Genomic DNA, 14,143 nt, shown 5'->3' on the forward strand with positions numbered 1-14,143 from the left:
CTGCAAACAGAGCCATAGAAGAGGCTTAGTGTTTGAGTAGATGGTCACAGAAAGGTAACAGTTGTCCTCATGGCTAGAAATGATCACTGGGGTGTTGTGAGCATGAAACTATTTGATGACAGCGTCAAAAATGTGTGCGAAACAAATGGCGGTCATTTTTCAAAATGGCATATGCTTCAGAATTTAAATATTTCATAACTCCATGGCTGTTCCCGCTAGGAATGTGTTTTTGGTGTCAAACCCTATGTATTGGGGGGGGGGGGGGGGGGGGGGGGGGGGGGGGGGGGGAAGGGGGGGAGGGGTCAAAGTATATTTGTAATATGACTTGGTGTAAAGTTTACCCAGGATTTAAAAAAATACACAAATAATGGGTTATTTCTTTTTTAAAATGTCGAAAAAAATTACCCTCCATTTCCCACGAGCTATATATTCGGTCTCATTTGCATTCCGTCTGTATTAATTACCATACTAAAGAACTCTACTTTCCTCTAAAACAGCTTATATGTTAGCGGTTTAAACAGGCATATTAGTCCAGGCATTAATGTTTTGCTCAAGTCAGTAAAATGTATTTCTTTTTATTCTTAAGGCTATCCAGAATTAGAAATCCATTGGTAGCATTTTGTTCAGTCATTTGATCATGGCGGCCATCTTGAAATTCAAAATGGCCATAATTTTGGGATATTTTACATATATTTTGACTCCCAGTTAACATAGAAACACAATTCTTGTGTCTATTTATATTTTTGTGGTCAATGAACTCGTTGATAACATTTTATTTAGTCATTTAGGCATGACAGCCATCTTGAAATTCAAAATGGCCGCCAATTAAATATTCTTATATATATATATTTATTCACAGTTGACCCACAACAACAATTTAGGTACCTGTTTACATTTATGAGCCCAGTGAATGAAGCTGTGAAAACAAAAATTGTTGTCTGACCTAAGCATCCATCTTGCAATTCAAAATGGCCACCATTTTAATATATTTTTTCATATATCTCAACTCTTGGTTAACATAGAAAGACAATAGTTTTTGTCTATATGTACATTTATGTAGCCATAAATTTATTGATGACATTTTTATAGTCATCCAATCGTGGCAGCCATCTTGAAATTAAAAATGGCCACCATTTTAATGTATTTTTCATATATCGTAACTTCCGGTTAAGGCAGAAGCACAATTATTTTTGTCTGTACATTTTTAGGATCAATGACTTAAAGGGTGACATTTTTATAACCATCCTCCAGTCATGGAATCACGTTAAAATTCAAAATGGCAGCTATATGGAGATTTAAAAATGGCCACCAATTTTGTCATTTGGCAAATACTTTTCCTCCTAGTAAACTGTAATTCACAATGACACATTAGCAGGGCTCACCCATTTAGTATCTAGCTAACAGAATGTTGTTTAAATTAGCCACTTTTTAATAATTTCTAAAGAAATATCCTACATACATGTATCTGAAAATTGACTAAAATTAATTATTTTCCATTGTGACCCCTGATTAGACATCTGCTTTGTCTGTAATGGCATGTGCATTGCAGCAACCATCACCACTTGTAGAGTTCTGTACATTGCAGGTTGTATTCCTTACAGGTTCATCGACCTGAACACTTACTGATACCACAGTTGCATCTGACCGGCCTCGGTGGCGTCGTGGTTAGGCCATCGAGCTACAAGCTGGTAGGTACTGGGTTCGGATCCCAGTCGAGGCATGGGGGTTTTAATCCAGATACCGACTCCAAAACCTGAGTGAGTGCTCTGCAAGGCTCAATGGGTAGGTGTAAACCACTTGCATCGATCAGTGATCCATAACTGGTTCAACAAAGGCCATGGTTTGTGCTATCCTGCCTGTGGGAAGTGCAAATAAAAGATCCCTTGCTGCTAATCGGAAAGAGTAGCTCATGAAGTGGCGACAGCGCGTTTCCTCTCAAAATCTGTATGGTCCTTAACCATATGCCTGACGCCATATAACCGTAAATAAAATGTGTTGAGTGCGTCGTTAAATAAAACATTTATTTCAGTTGCATCTGATCAGTTCTATCACAGCCTCTGGTGCAGCTTGCACCTTCAACCACATTTATAAATATATAACCTCCTCCTTGATCCAACCATGGGTCTAGATCTCTAGATGTAGCATGGAATCCTAAGATAGGATACTTGCTTGGAGATATGCTCTTTGGGTATACTGTCATTAGGTATTTGGCAGTGTTTCCACATTTTGGTTTGGTGATGGTGTTTTGAACTTCTATCGTCTCAGAATAGCTGCATCAATTATACAAATGACCCTTGAGCTTAGTACCATGGAGTACTGACCTCTTTGTATGATTCCTCAGTAATTCCAAGCTGGCTAAGAGCTTCAGATAAGCCAGTGGAGCTTTCCTGATTACATTCAATAACATTTGCTTGCATATACCATCAATTTGTCCTCTTGTGTTACATCTAGTTACTAATTGCAACCCTGGTAATGTTAATTTTCTTTCTGAACCCAGTTCATCATCAATTAGTTGCATGTTGATCTGGTTGGGACTTACGTCTGTACCGATAATTATTGGAATCAGTGAGTGTATGATCTTCTCAGGATAAGAACCAAGTCTGTGTCTGGTGCAGAAATTCACTTCTAATCTGTCATCTATGTTGTCAGTGATCAGAAGCATTTCCTGCATGCTTTGATTCACTATTAGATGGTTACATGGCTGTAAGATTTATTTTTCAACACAATAATGTTTATGAAAGATGACATCAGATATTTCCACTAACCAGGCTACAGATTTTCGAAGCTATCTGAGCGCTACGATATCGAAAACTATTGCAGGGCATGATGTGACAATGACACATGCGAAAGCCTACTCCTATTATTGACATCAATTAGATCTGGAATATAAAGTTATTTAGTGATGTAAAATGCTAGTTATAGTCACAAACACAACAAAATATGTACTGAAATACCATCTTACCACAGGTGTCAGTACACAAGAAGAAGCAGACATGCTAATGATTCCTCATACTCGTGAAGTAATCGGACCAGGCAATGAGGTGGATTTCTACATCAACGACACAGACTGTTGGATTTTTATCACCATTAGTTTACACAAATAATTATATGTAAATCACAACCAGATCAACCTGCAACATTGTATAATGAACTGCATCCAGAGATTACCAGATGTTCATGCTGCAACTGAATATGACACAACAGGACAATTGGTGATGGTGGACATCAAAGAGAATTCAGTGTATTTACGAAAGCTCCACATATAACTAACACCAAAGCCAGGTTGGAATCGGTGATGAACCATTCAAAGAGGTCAGTGAAACATGTGAAGATTTTACTGTATAGAACCAAGCACAAGGGTCATTTCTACAACTGATGCAGCTACTCTAAGATGAAAGAAATTCAAGAAACCATCACCAAACCAAAGTGTGGAAACACTGCTACCTACCCCTGGGGTATGAAAACAGCATACCCAAAGAGCACATCTCCAAGCATATTTCCGAGCTCAAGATGCCATGCTACATCTGGACATTCTTAATCCATGCAAACTTGGTTGGGTCAAGGGGGTTGGTATATTTGTGACTGCTGTTGGAGGTGCAAGCTGCACCAGAAGCTGTGGTAGAACTGATCAGATGCAATTGTGGTGTCAGTAAGTGTTCAGATAGATGTACTGTAATTTAGTGTAAGCGACACAACCTTCAATGTACAGAGCGTTGCATGCGTAAAACCGATGCGAACTGCTGTAATATGCATACTATTACAGATGAAGTAGATGCCTAATATGTCATTATGAATTACAATTTACAGTTGGTATATTCCTTTATTTCATTAGTTTGTCAACAGTATTGCAATATTATAATTATTTGACATAAAAATGTACTAATGAACACAAAAGTTGCATTTGTATGTAGACTAGGAAAACAATATTTGCCAAATGATTACATTGGTGGCCATTTTGAATTTCCATGTGGCTGCCATTTTGAAGTTTAAGATGTTTGCCATAATTGGATGACTATAAATCTAAAGAATTAGATTCATTGACCACTGAAATATACATCTAGACAACAAAATGGTGCTTCTCCATTAATCATGAGTTGAGATACAAGACAAATGTGTTAAAATGGCGGCCATATTGAATTTCAATATTGTTTTCATGATTCAATGACTATATATCAATGAAAACCATCCAATGCATGGAATACAGAAATGTACATGGACAAAACATGCTTCCACGTTAACCGGGAGTTGAGATATTTGAAAAATATATTAAAGTGGTAGCCATTTTGAATTTCAAGATGGCTGCCAAGACAAAACAACAATTTCTCTTTTTACAAAATAATCATCTGAGCTCATAGATGTAAACTGACACCAAAATTATTGTTCTGTGTTTAATGGGAGTAAAGATAGAGAAAAAATATAATGAATTTCAAGATGGTTGCCATGTAAGACGAATAATAAAAAAATATATATTTTAATTCACTAACATATGTTTAAATAGACCCCAAAAATATGTTTCTATGTTAAATGAGAGTGGAGATATATAAATAAATTATATAAAAATGACGGCCATTTTGAATTTCAAGATGGCTGACATGATAGTGGTCAGAAAAAATGCTACCAATGGATTTCTGGTTCAGGTAGGTCATGGTCACCAAAATTTTTATTAACTTGATAAAAAAAAAAATGCACCCTTCAAAAAATGAACATAACTCCTTAGACTATATAGAGAATCACAAAAAAACAAACAAAAAACGTTTGTTTTGTAAGTCGATCTCCTGACCCATTAGCATGTGATGTTTGCCGCTCTCGATCTACCAGACAGGTCGAATAAGAATTCGCACCATCATGAACTCAGTCACGGGCCAACTCACAATGCACATAAACCAAACAATCGAATACGGCAGTAATCCAACCTCTTCCGGTAGGGTCACTTTTTCGACTCAAACTATTAAGATAACTTTCTCTCCTATGATTAACATGCCTTTGTGCAAGTCTAATGTCGTTCCACAAGCAAAAACATTGAGACCCACAATATATTGTCCTTGTTGGGGGTGAGATATGTACACCTGACTCTCAAAGACCGTCCCACCCAAGGTGAACCGGACTGGGTCGTCAATGGTCCCAACCATTCGCAATTCATGACCCACCATATTGAGTGAATGGTCTTCAGTTTTACTTTCAATGCCATATTTTATCCGCTATCTACTTTGGATTCAACACAGGACCCAGCACCTAGATTCCAGGACTCAGTATATGCACCGAGGATATGTGGCCAATACCCTCTGCGTTAGGCCTAATGATTGGTGCACACAACTGAATCCGTAGAACTCTCAACCTTTTAACCTCCGGTTTCTGACCCCCACCCCCACCGCCCTTCCCAGACAAACCTCGGGGGCCCTTCATCCAGTAGACTGGGATGTACAACCTCCTCTATCCTTACATTTACCGTCTGTAGCTATCGCAACATTACAGCCACCAGAAACCACTGAGCTGTCCCTAATATCCCCCTTACCCCTTAACAGAGACTCCCCTAGCCCCTGTGGCTCTATATCCACAATGTACCACTCCTGTTGAAAACAGTCTCTCCTCAGCCACCTCACTCGTCGCCCTGACGTCTATCCCCGCGGACCCTGCAAACCAACCCCTTACTATGTGCTATTCTACCGCTACACGTACGTGGACTGTATTCGCGACCTCAGGTTGAGCTTTACTGGTATGGTGACTAAAAAACTCCATAATTAATTGTAGCAGGAATATTCACTGTAAATCTTTCTTCAGTTTAAAAGATAGAATTGATGAGAAAATGCTAGGTTTTGGGTTTGTTTTTATGTGTATACACAACCAAAAAACCCTAGATACTGAATAGATATTAAATGTAAAATTAGCAATTTGTAGTCTTCTCCAGTGAACAGGACAATACTTTAGATCACTTTGCCCTATATGCAGGAACACTATTTTGAAGGAAGGCACAATCTCTAGTAGTTCCAAGCAGGGGCACAAGCCAGATTGTTATCTGTATATCGGGTAGGACAGAAAAAGTCCCGTAGTGGGGAGCACGGTTTCTATTGGCCTGATATGACATGACTAGTATATTACAGTAACGTGATCAAAAGGTTTCAAGTTTTATTCTGAAGGGTCAATACTATAATTGAAAAATGATTCAATGATTTGAACTGTAATTTAAGTGTAAAAGCTGTACATTTTACGTTTCCTATTTACTGCTTTATACCGTAGTGGACTGAAAACATCAAAATGAAGCACAGTGCTGTAACTAAATATTTTAACATTAAAAAAAATTACGCCTTCAGAGATTCATGCTCGAATGATCAACGTGAATCAGAACCAGTCTCCTTCATGTTCCGTAGTCAAGAGTTTGTAGCAGGAAATCTGTCGAAGGCGACCTCAGGTCTGACAGGTCTTGGACATCGAAAACTCAGGAAAACATTAAGACTGTGAAACGAATTGAGATGGAGGATCGAATGGTGACAGATTGTAGACATTCTGGGGCATAGTTATGGCTAAGTGAAATCTATTCTCCATGAACATTTGGGTATGAGCAAAGTCTGCGCTCACTGGATGCAGAAAATGTCGACTTTCGAAAAGAAATGAAAGCGGATTCGATGTTCCGAGGAGAATCTCGAGCTGATGAATATGACTGGGAACGTTTTAAGTAGAATTGAGTTGCCAGGTGTCAAACACGGATACATAACTATGACCCCGAGTCTGAGCTGCATTTGAAACGATGAAAACGTCAATTCTCCAGAACCAAAGAAACTCAATGTCCAACTCAGTGCCAGCAAGATCATGTGCATCATCCTTTACGAAGCCAAGGGAGTAATCCGTATCGACTGTATGCCTCATATGTCCATATTAAGTGTCAGTATTACACTGATTTGCTTAGGCGTTTGCATCAGTCAATCCGTCGAAAACGGCAAGAAAAGATGTCAACCAACCCTCCGCTAATCCAATCCAATATAGTTTAACATGTTCATATACCACTAACTTAGAGCATGTCTGCTCCGGGTCCCGTCTCTGGATAGCGAATGGCCTGACCCGGGACAGAAAAAATTATGGGGACAATTTTGAAATTTACAGCCAAAAGATTATTAGGGGATTTTACTAATTTATGTGCGCAACCCAAAATAAAATAATAATTATTAAATTTAAATTACAATGTTGACGCTTTTTTGATAGGGCTATCTAAAATAAATTAACTTACTATTTAATATAATTATGCCCTTGAGGGAGGGAAAATGGAGGGTGGTAAGGAGAGTTGAGCCCCGGCCACAGGAAATTATTTAGTGGTTGGGAGGTGGAGGGGCAACAATCATATCGGGAACATTGGTGACCCTACCAGATCACTCTGAAACACGTGTTTAAAGTAAACCATTGTTTTCAAATTATATGGAAAAATAGTTTTTAAGTTTTTAAATAGCAAATTTCAATAAATCAACGACATATTCCTAGGAAATATGTATATAGCATTGTTAATATATTACTATGTTAAGAATGCAGTGATGAGTGCTTAATGTTTATGAAATCATCTTGAAAAGTGGTTCAGTATACATATAATTGATCTGGAAGCATGTTTTTCATATTCCTCACCCCTAAAAAACATGTTTCGATACCAAAATCACTTTAATATGTGAAGAATTGGCAGAAACACACGCAGTTATGAACGTGCAATGAGATGGTTTCATAATCCTCACACCATAATGAATAACTCTAGCCATGTGAACTAATGTTACCCTACCGGAACCGGTATCTCCCACGACCCTCCATTTAGGTGGCCCTGTTTGCAGGACTACTACAGTTATTACTGCTGCTGCTACTATTATTGCTGCTGCTACTACTACTACTAACACTAATACTACTACCATCACTACTACTATTACCATTACTACTACTACTACTACTACTACTACTACTACTATTGGAACTACTGCAGCTGCTGCTACAACCACTACTTCAACAACAACTAATACCACCACTACTACTACTACTGCTGCTGCTGCTACTATAACTACAACAAGTACCATTATTACTGCTACTACTACAAGTCTGACTACTACTACTACTACCATTGCAACTACTGCGGCTGCTGCTACTTCACTACTTCAACAACTACCATTGCCACTACTACTACTACTACTGCTGCTGCTGCTCCTATAACTACACCATCATTACTGCTACTACTCCCAGTCTGACTACTACGACTGCTATTGCTGATTCTTCATCCACTACAACTACTTCTGGAATCGCTCTCTCACCTCAGGTATAGTATCCTTGTTTCTGTAAAATGATCTCTTCTTTTGGACGAAGTCATTTGGACTTTGATCTTTAGTTTTGTAGTTGAGCTGACACTCCAGAGTGGGTTGAAAGAAGTTAAAAGACAAACAGCACATGTCAGTGAGACAGGCCGCAGAACAATCCAGCAGTGACGACTGACGGGTGGTCGTCAGGATGTGGTGTTGTAGCTCCACGTCACGAAGAAGTGACGCCAACGACAACGGCAGTGTAAGAAACAGGAAACAAAACCTAAGACTTGTTAGCCACATCTTGTGGATATGGGAAACCTCTTTAAGTCTGTTTAATAATATATTTGACAAGTGAAAATATAAACCTGTTTTATTTATTTTTCCTCTTTTTTCTCCTTTTTTTTTTTCTTTCTTTTTTTTTTCCTTTCTTTTTTCTTCTGGTTCTTTTATTATCACTTTTGCATACTAATGTTTCATAATGACAATTTTAGTGTGCACATTTAGATAGTGGTTGGAACAACGCAAATATCAATATTTCCTCGAGAGATCTATATGCCTCTCAATTCTACTCATACAATTTGAGTTCTTTATTTCTCGCGTCTGTGTCTATACTACAGGTCTGTATCGAACGTAACTGTCAGCAATTAACCAGAAATATATCGACACAAATGAAAATCGTTTATGCTATAAGTAAAAAAATTGTTTTAAATGGTTAAAGGTTGTTTTCATGGTGCGACTTTTAAGAACATTCTGTGTGATCTTGCCATTGCATTAGTATAGACTACAAACAGTGTTAAAGTTTGTTTTGTTTAACGATACCACTAGAGCACACTGGTTTATTAATCATCGGCTATTGGATGTCAAATAATCTGGTAATTTTGACATATAGTCTTAGAGAAAAAAAACCTTCCTACAATTTTCCATTAGTAGCAAAGGATCTTTTATATGCACTGTCCCACAGACAGGATAGCACATACCACGGACTTTGACATACCTCAAGTGGTGCATTGGCTGAAACGAGAAATAGCCCAATGGGCCCACCGACAGGGATCGACCCTAGACCGACAACACATCAAGCTAGCACTTTACAACTACGTAATGTTTCGCCCTCACAAACCGTGTGACAGTAGATATGCTCACCTTTCGCGTACAACCGGCCCAAGTTCAGCCAGTAAACGTTTCGCTAACGTTCGCGATCTATTTGATTGGTCCCGACGTGTCCATTTGGTTTAACGTAAAGCGCATAAACCAACTGAGCGGACGTTTTTTCACTTGGTCTGGCTGAACTCAGCCCTGGTAACATCACTGTTTTGACAGTGATTCATGAGGGCATGCCACCACAGTTGTGTTTGATCCTCAACTGGATTGTAACGTAACACAGAGGCGGATCCAGGATTTTCTAGGGGGATAAAAAGGATTATAAAAATGACAAAAATGTTGGGGGTTTTAAAAATGTATTTATCAACCATAATAACACAATGTAATTTTTCCTTTTGACAGTGCAGGTTTTCCTTTGTGTCGTTTTACCGGAATGTTAAATGAATAACATAAGTCACACGTTGGCTTGCATGTTGTATTTCCTTTCCAACATGAAACATTGTTTACAACGTGATAATACAGATAATACTATAGGTCTCAGCTCTTGGGTGAATGACACACAGGTCTCCCGATAGAGTTGACATTGCCACTGAGAACCTCATCTTGGGTGAATGACACACAGGTCTCCCGATAGAGTTGACATTGCCACTGAGAACCTCATCTTGGGTGAATGACACACAGGTCTCCCGATAGAGCTGACATTGCCACTGAGAACCTCATCTTGGGTGAATGACACACAGGTCTCCCGATAGAGTTGACATTGCCACTGAGAACCTCATCTTGGGTGAATGACACACAGGTCTCCCGATAGAGTTGCCACTGAGAACCTCATCTTGGGTGACACACAGGTCTCCCATTGCCACTGAGAACCTCATCTGAATGACACACAGGTCTCCCGATAGAGTTGACATTGCCACTGAGAACCTCATCTTGGGTGAATGACACACAGGTCTCCCGATAGAGTGACATTGCCACTGAGAACCTCATCTTGGGTGAATGACACACAGGTCTCCCGATAGATGACATTGCCACTGAGAACCTCATCTTGGGTGAATGACACACAGGTCTCCCGATAGAGTTGACATTGCCACTGAGAAATCTTGGGTGAATGACACACAGGTCTCCCGATAGAGTTGACGTTGCCACTGAGAACCTCATCTTGGGTGAATGACACACAGGTCTCCCGATAGAGTTGACGTTGCCACTGAGAACCTCATCTTGGGTGAATGACACACAGGTCTCCCGATAGAGTTGACATTGCCACTGAGAACCTCATCTTGGGTGAATGACACACAGGTCTCCCGATAGAGTTGACGTTGCCACTGAGAACCTCATCTTGGGTGAATGACACACAGGTCTCCCGATAGAGTTGACATTGCCACTGAGAACCTCATCTTGGGTGAATGACACACAGGTCTCCCGATAGAGTTGACATTGCCACTGAGAACCTCATCTTGGGTGAATGACACACAGGTCTCCCGATAGAGTTGACATTGCCACTGAGAACCTCATCTTGGGTGAATGACACACAGGTCTCCCGATAGAGTTGACATTGCCACTGAGAACCTCATCTTGGGTGAATGACACACAGGTCTCCCGATAGAGTTGACATTGCCACTGAGAACCTCATCTTGGGTGAATGACACACAGGTCTCCCGATAGAGTTGATTGCCACTGAGAACCTCATCTTGGGTGAATGACACACAGGTCTCCCGATAGAGTTGACATTGCCACTGAGAACCTCATCTTGGGTGAATGGCGAACACACAGGTCTCCCGATAGAGTTGACATTGCCACTGAGAACCTCATCTTAGGCGAATGACACACAGGTCTCCCGATAGAGTTGACGTTGCCACTGAGAACCTCATCTTGGGTGAATGACACACAGGTCTCCCGATAGAGTTGACGTTGCCACTGAGATGACACACAGGTCTCCCGATAGAGTTGACGTTGCCACTGAGAACCTCATCTTGGGTGAATGACACACAGGTCTCCCGATAGAGTTGACATTGCCACTGAGAACCTCATCTTGGGTGAATGACACACAGGTCTCCCGATAGAGTTGACATTGCCACTGAGAACCTCATCTTGGGTGAATGACACACAGGTCTCCCGATAGAGTTGACATTGCCACTGAGAACCTATCTTGGGTGAATGACACACAGGTCTCCCGATAGAGTTGACATTGCCACTGAGAACCTCATCTTGGGTGAATGACACACAGGTCTCCCGATAGAGTTGACATTGCCACTGAGAACCTCATCTTGGGCGGATGACACACAGGTCTCCCTTGACATTGCCACTGAGAACCTCATCTTGGGTGAATGACACACAGGTCTCCCGATAGAGTTGACATTGCCACTGAGAACCTCATCTTGGGTGAATGACACACAGGTCTCCCGATAGAGTTGACATTGCCACTGAGAACCTCATCTTGGGTGAATGACACACAGGTCTCCCGATAGAGTTGACGTTGCCACTGAGAACCTCATCTTGGGTGAATGACACACAGGTCTCCCGATAGAGTTGACATTGCCACTGAGAACCTCATCTTGGGCGAATGACACACAGGTCTCCCGATAGAGTTGACGTTGCCACTGAGAACCTCATCTTGGGCGAATGACACACAGGTCTCCCGATAGAGTTGACGTTGCCACTGAGAACCTCATCTTGGGCTGATGACACACAGGTCTCATGACTTGCCACTGAGTGAATGACACACAGGTCTCCCGATAGAGCTGACATTGCCACTGAGAACCTCATCTTAGGTGAATGACACACAGGTCTCCCGATAGAGTTGACGTTGCCACTGAGAACCTCATCTTGGGTGAATGACACACAGGTCTCCCGATAGAGTTGACGTTGCCACTGAGAACCTCAAGAGAATGACACACAGGTCTCCCGATAGAGTTGACGTTGCCACTGAGAACCTCATCTTGTGTGAATGACACACAGGTCTCCCGATAGAGTTGACGTTGCCACTGAGAACCTCATCTTGGGTGAATGACACACAGGTCTCCCGATAGAGTTGACGTTGCCACTGAGAACCTCAAGAGAATGAACAACAGAACTGTTGTCATTAGGTTCACCTTGGGTAAATTAACCTTATTTATTTGTAACACACATACCAAACATGTATTTTATTAGTACTTGACACTATTGGGGTCAGATTAACAATTAACTAATTCCAATCAATGTGCATGAAAAAATAAATATATAAACTGTATTGTTAAAAAGTTGAAATTGTAGCACTGTGCCAATACAACGGCATTTTTATTTGAGAATTTTCCGGGAAGCATGAACCCGAATCCACTTGCAGACCTTCCTCCCATTGGGAGCTTGGTTGATTTGGTCATAGTTCCATCTCAGTCCACTTCACAGAGTAGTAGGAGATTAAGGAAGAATTGGTCTTATTTTCATCTGAGTCCTCTTCAAAGAGTATTAGTAGATTAATGGAGAATTGGCCTGGTTTTCGTTTCGAGTAGAAGAATATTGTTAAGTGGTAATTGGTCTTATATTCATCACAGTCCTCTTCAGAGAATAGAAGATTAAGGGAGAACTGGTCTTATTTTCATATACGACATCTTCAAAGATTAGTAGAAGATTAAGGAATTATTGGGAGAACTGAAGTATTATTCAAAGATTAGTACAAGAGAACTGGTATTATTGTCATCTTAGTATTTTTCAACGAGTAGCAGAAGATTAGGGGAGAATTTGTCTTAGTTTCATCTCAGACGTCTTCAAAGATTAGTAGCTTAAGGGAGAAATGGTTTTATTTTCATCTTAGCATTCTTCAAAGAGCAGTAGAAGATTAAGGGAGGATTGGTCTTATTTTCATCTCAGTCCTCTTCAAAGAGTAGTATTGTCCTGTCTATCCTGCCCACGTCACTCCTTTGGCATACGTGTGAGTAGGACCTCCAAGATACCAGCCATTTAGGTTACATGCGTGACAGCGTCTATACCACCAAGCTCCGTGGTAATGAACGGCGCAACTTCTATAGGGATTCAAATCCGAATCGAGATCTTTGGTACTGAAGGATATGTTATTGTGCCAACCAAGCACATTGCCTTAAAAGAAAAAAGGAGAACTAGTATAATATTAAATAACATTGTTAATATTTATTACTGGTTCTAATCGTTTAAATATCAGACCTGGATCCTAGCTCGAGTTTCCTGTAGCCTTATCGGGTCGACTTTACAAATGCTGTTTATGTTGTTATACATGTAAGGGAATCTCTCTGAGTTTATGAATAACGGTATTTCATTTTGGCTAAATTTTATAATATCGCAGTTTATTTTCTCAATATATCTTGATATGTATGTTATGACAATTCCCACTGTAAACTAAATTTGCAAAATGAAATTAGTTGGGAGTTGTAGTTATTAAGTTGTACTAATTAGTTAATCGGGTAAATTATTGCTTATTTGGGCTTTGCACAAGGGTTATCCTTTAAATACATGTTAACCTTTATTGTTAGTAATTACTGTTTAGATAGCTGTATTCGCCACGGTTCACAGTTTAATTTGATGTATCATAACCTTACCTAACACAGGGGTTTGAAGTACTAATTACCAGATACGTTAATTAAACAAACACAACTTAAGACAATTAGCGCGTAGAATGTTGTGAGCCATCATTACTTGAAGGTGCTTTCCGTCACGTCCTCTTCAGAGACATAACCAAACCGCGAGTTCCAGTACAAGCTAGCGATGAGAACAGAATTAGTCTCGTGCTATCTTCAGTTACCTTCCCCTTTGGGGACTTATAGCGTTATATGGAACCCTAC

This window comes from Gigantopelta aegis, chromosome 13, assembly GCF_016097555.1.
Source record: "Gigantopelta aegis isolate Gae_Host chromosome 13, Gae_host_genome, whole genome shotgun sequence".
NCBI lineage: Eukaryota > Metazoa > Mollusca > Gastropoda > Neomphalida > Peltospiridae > Gigantopelta > Gigantopelta aegis.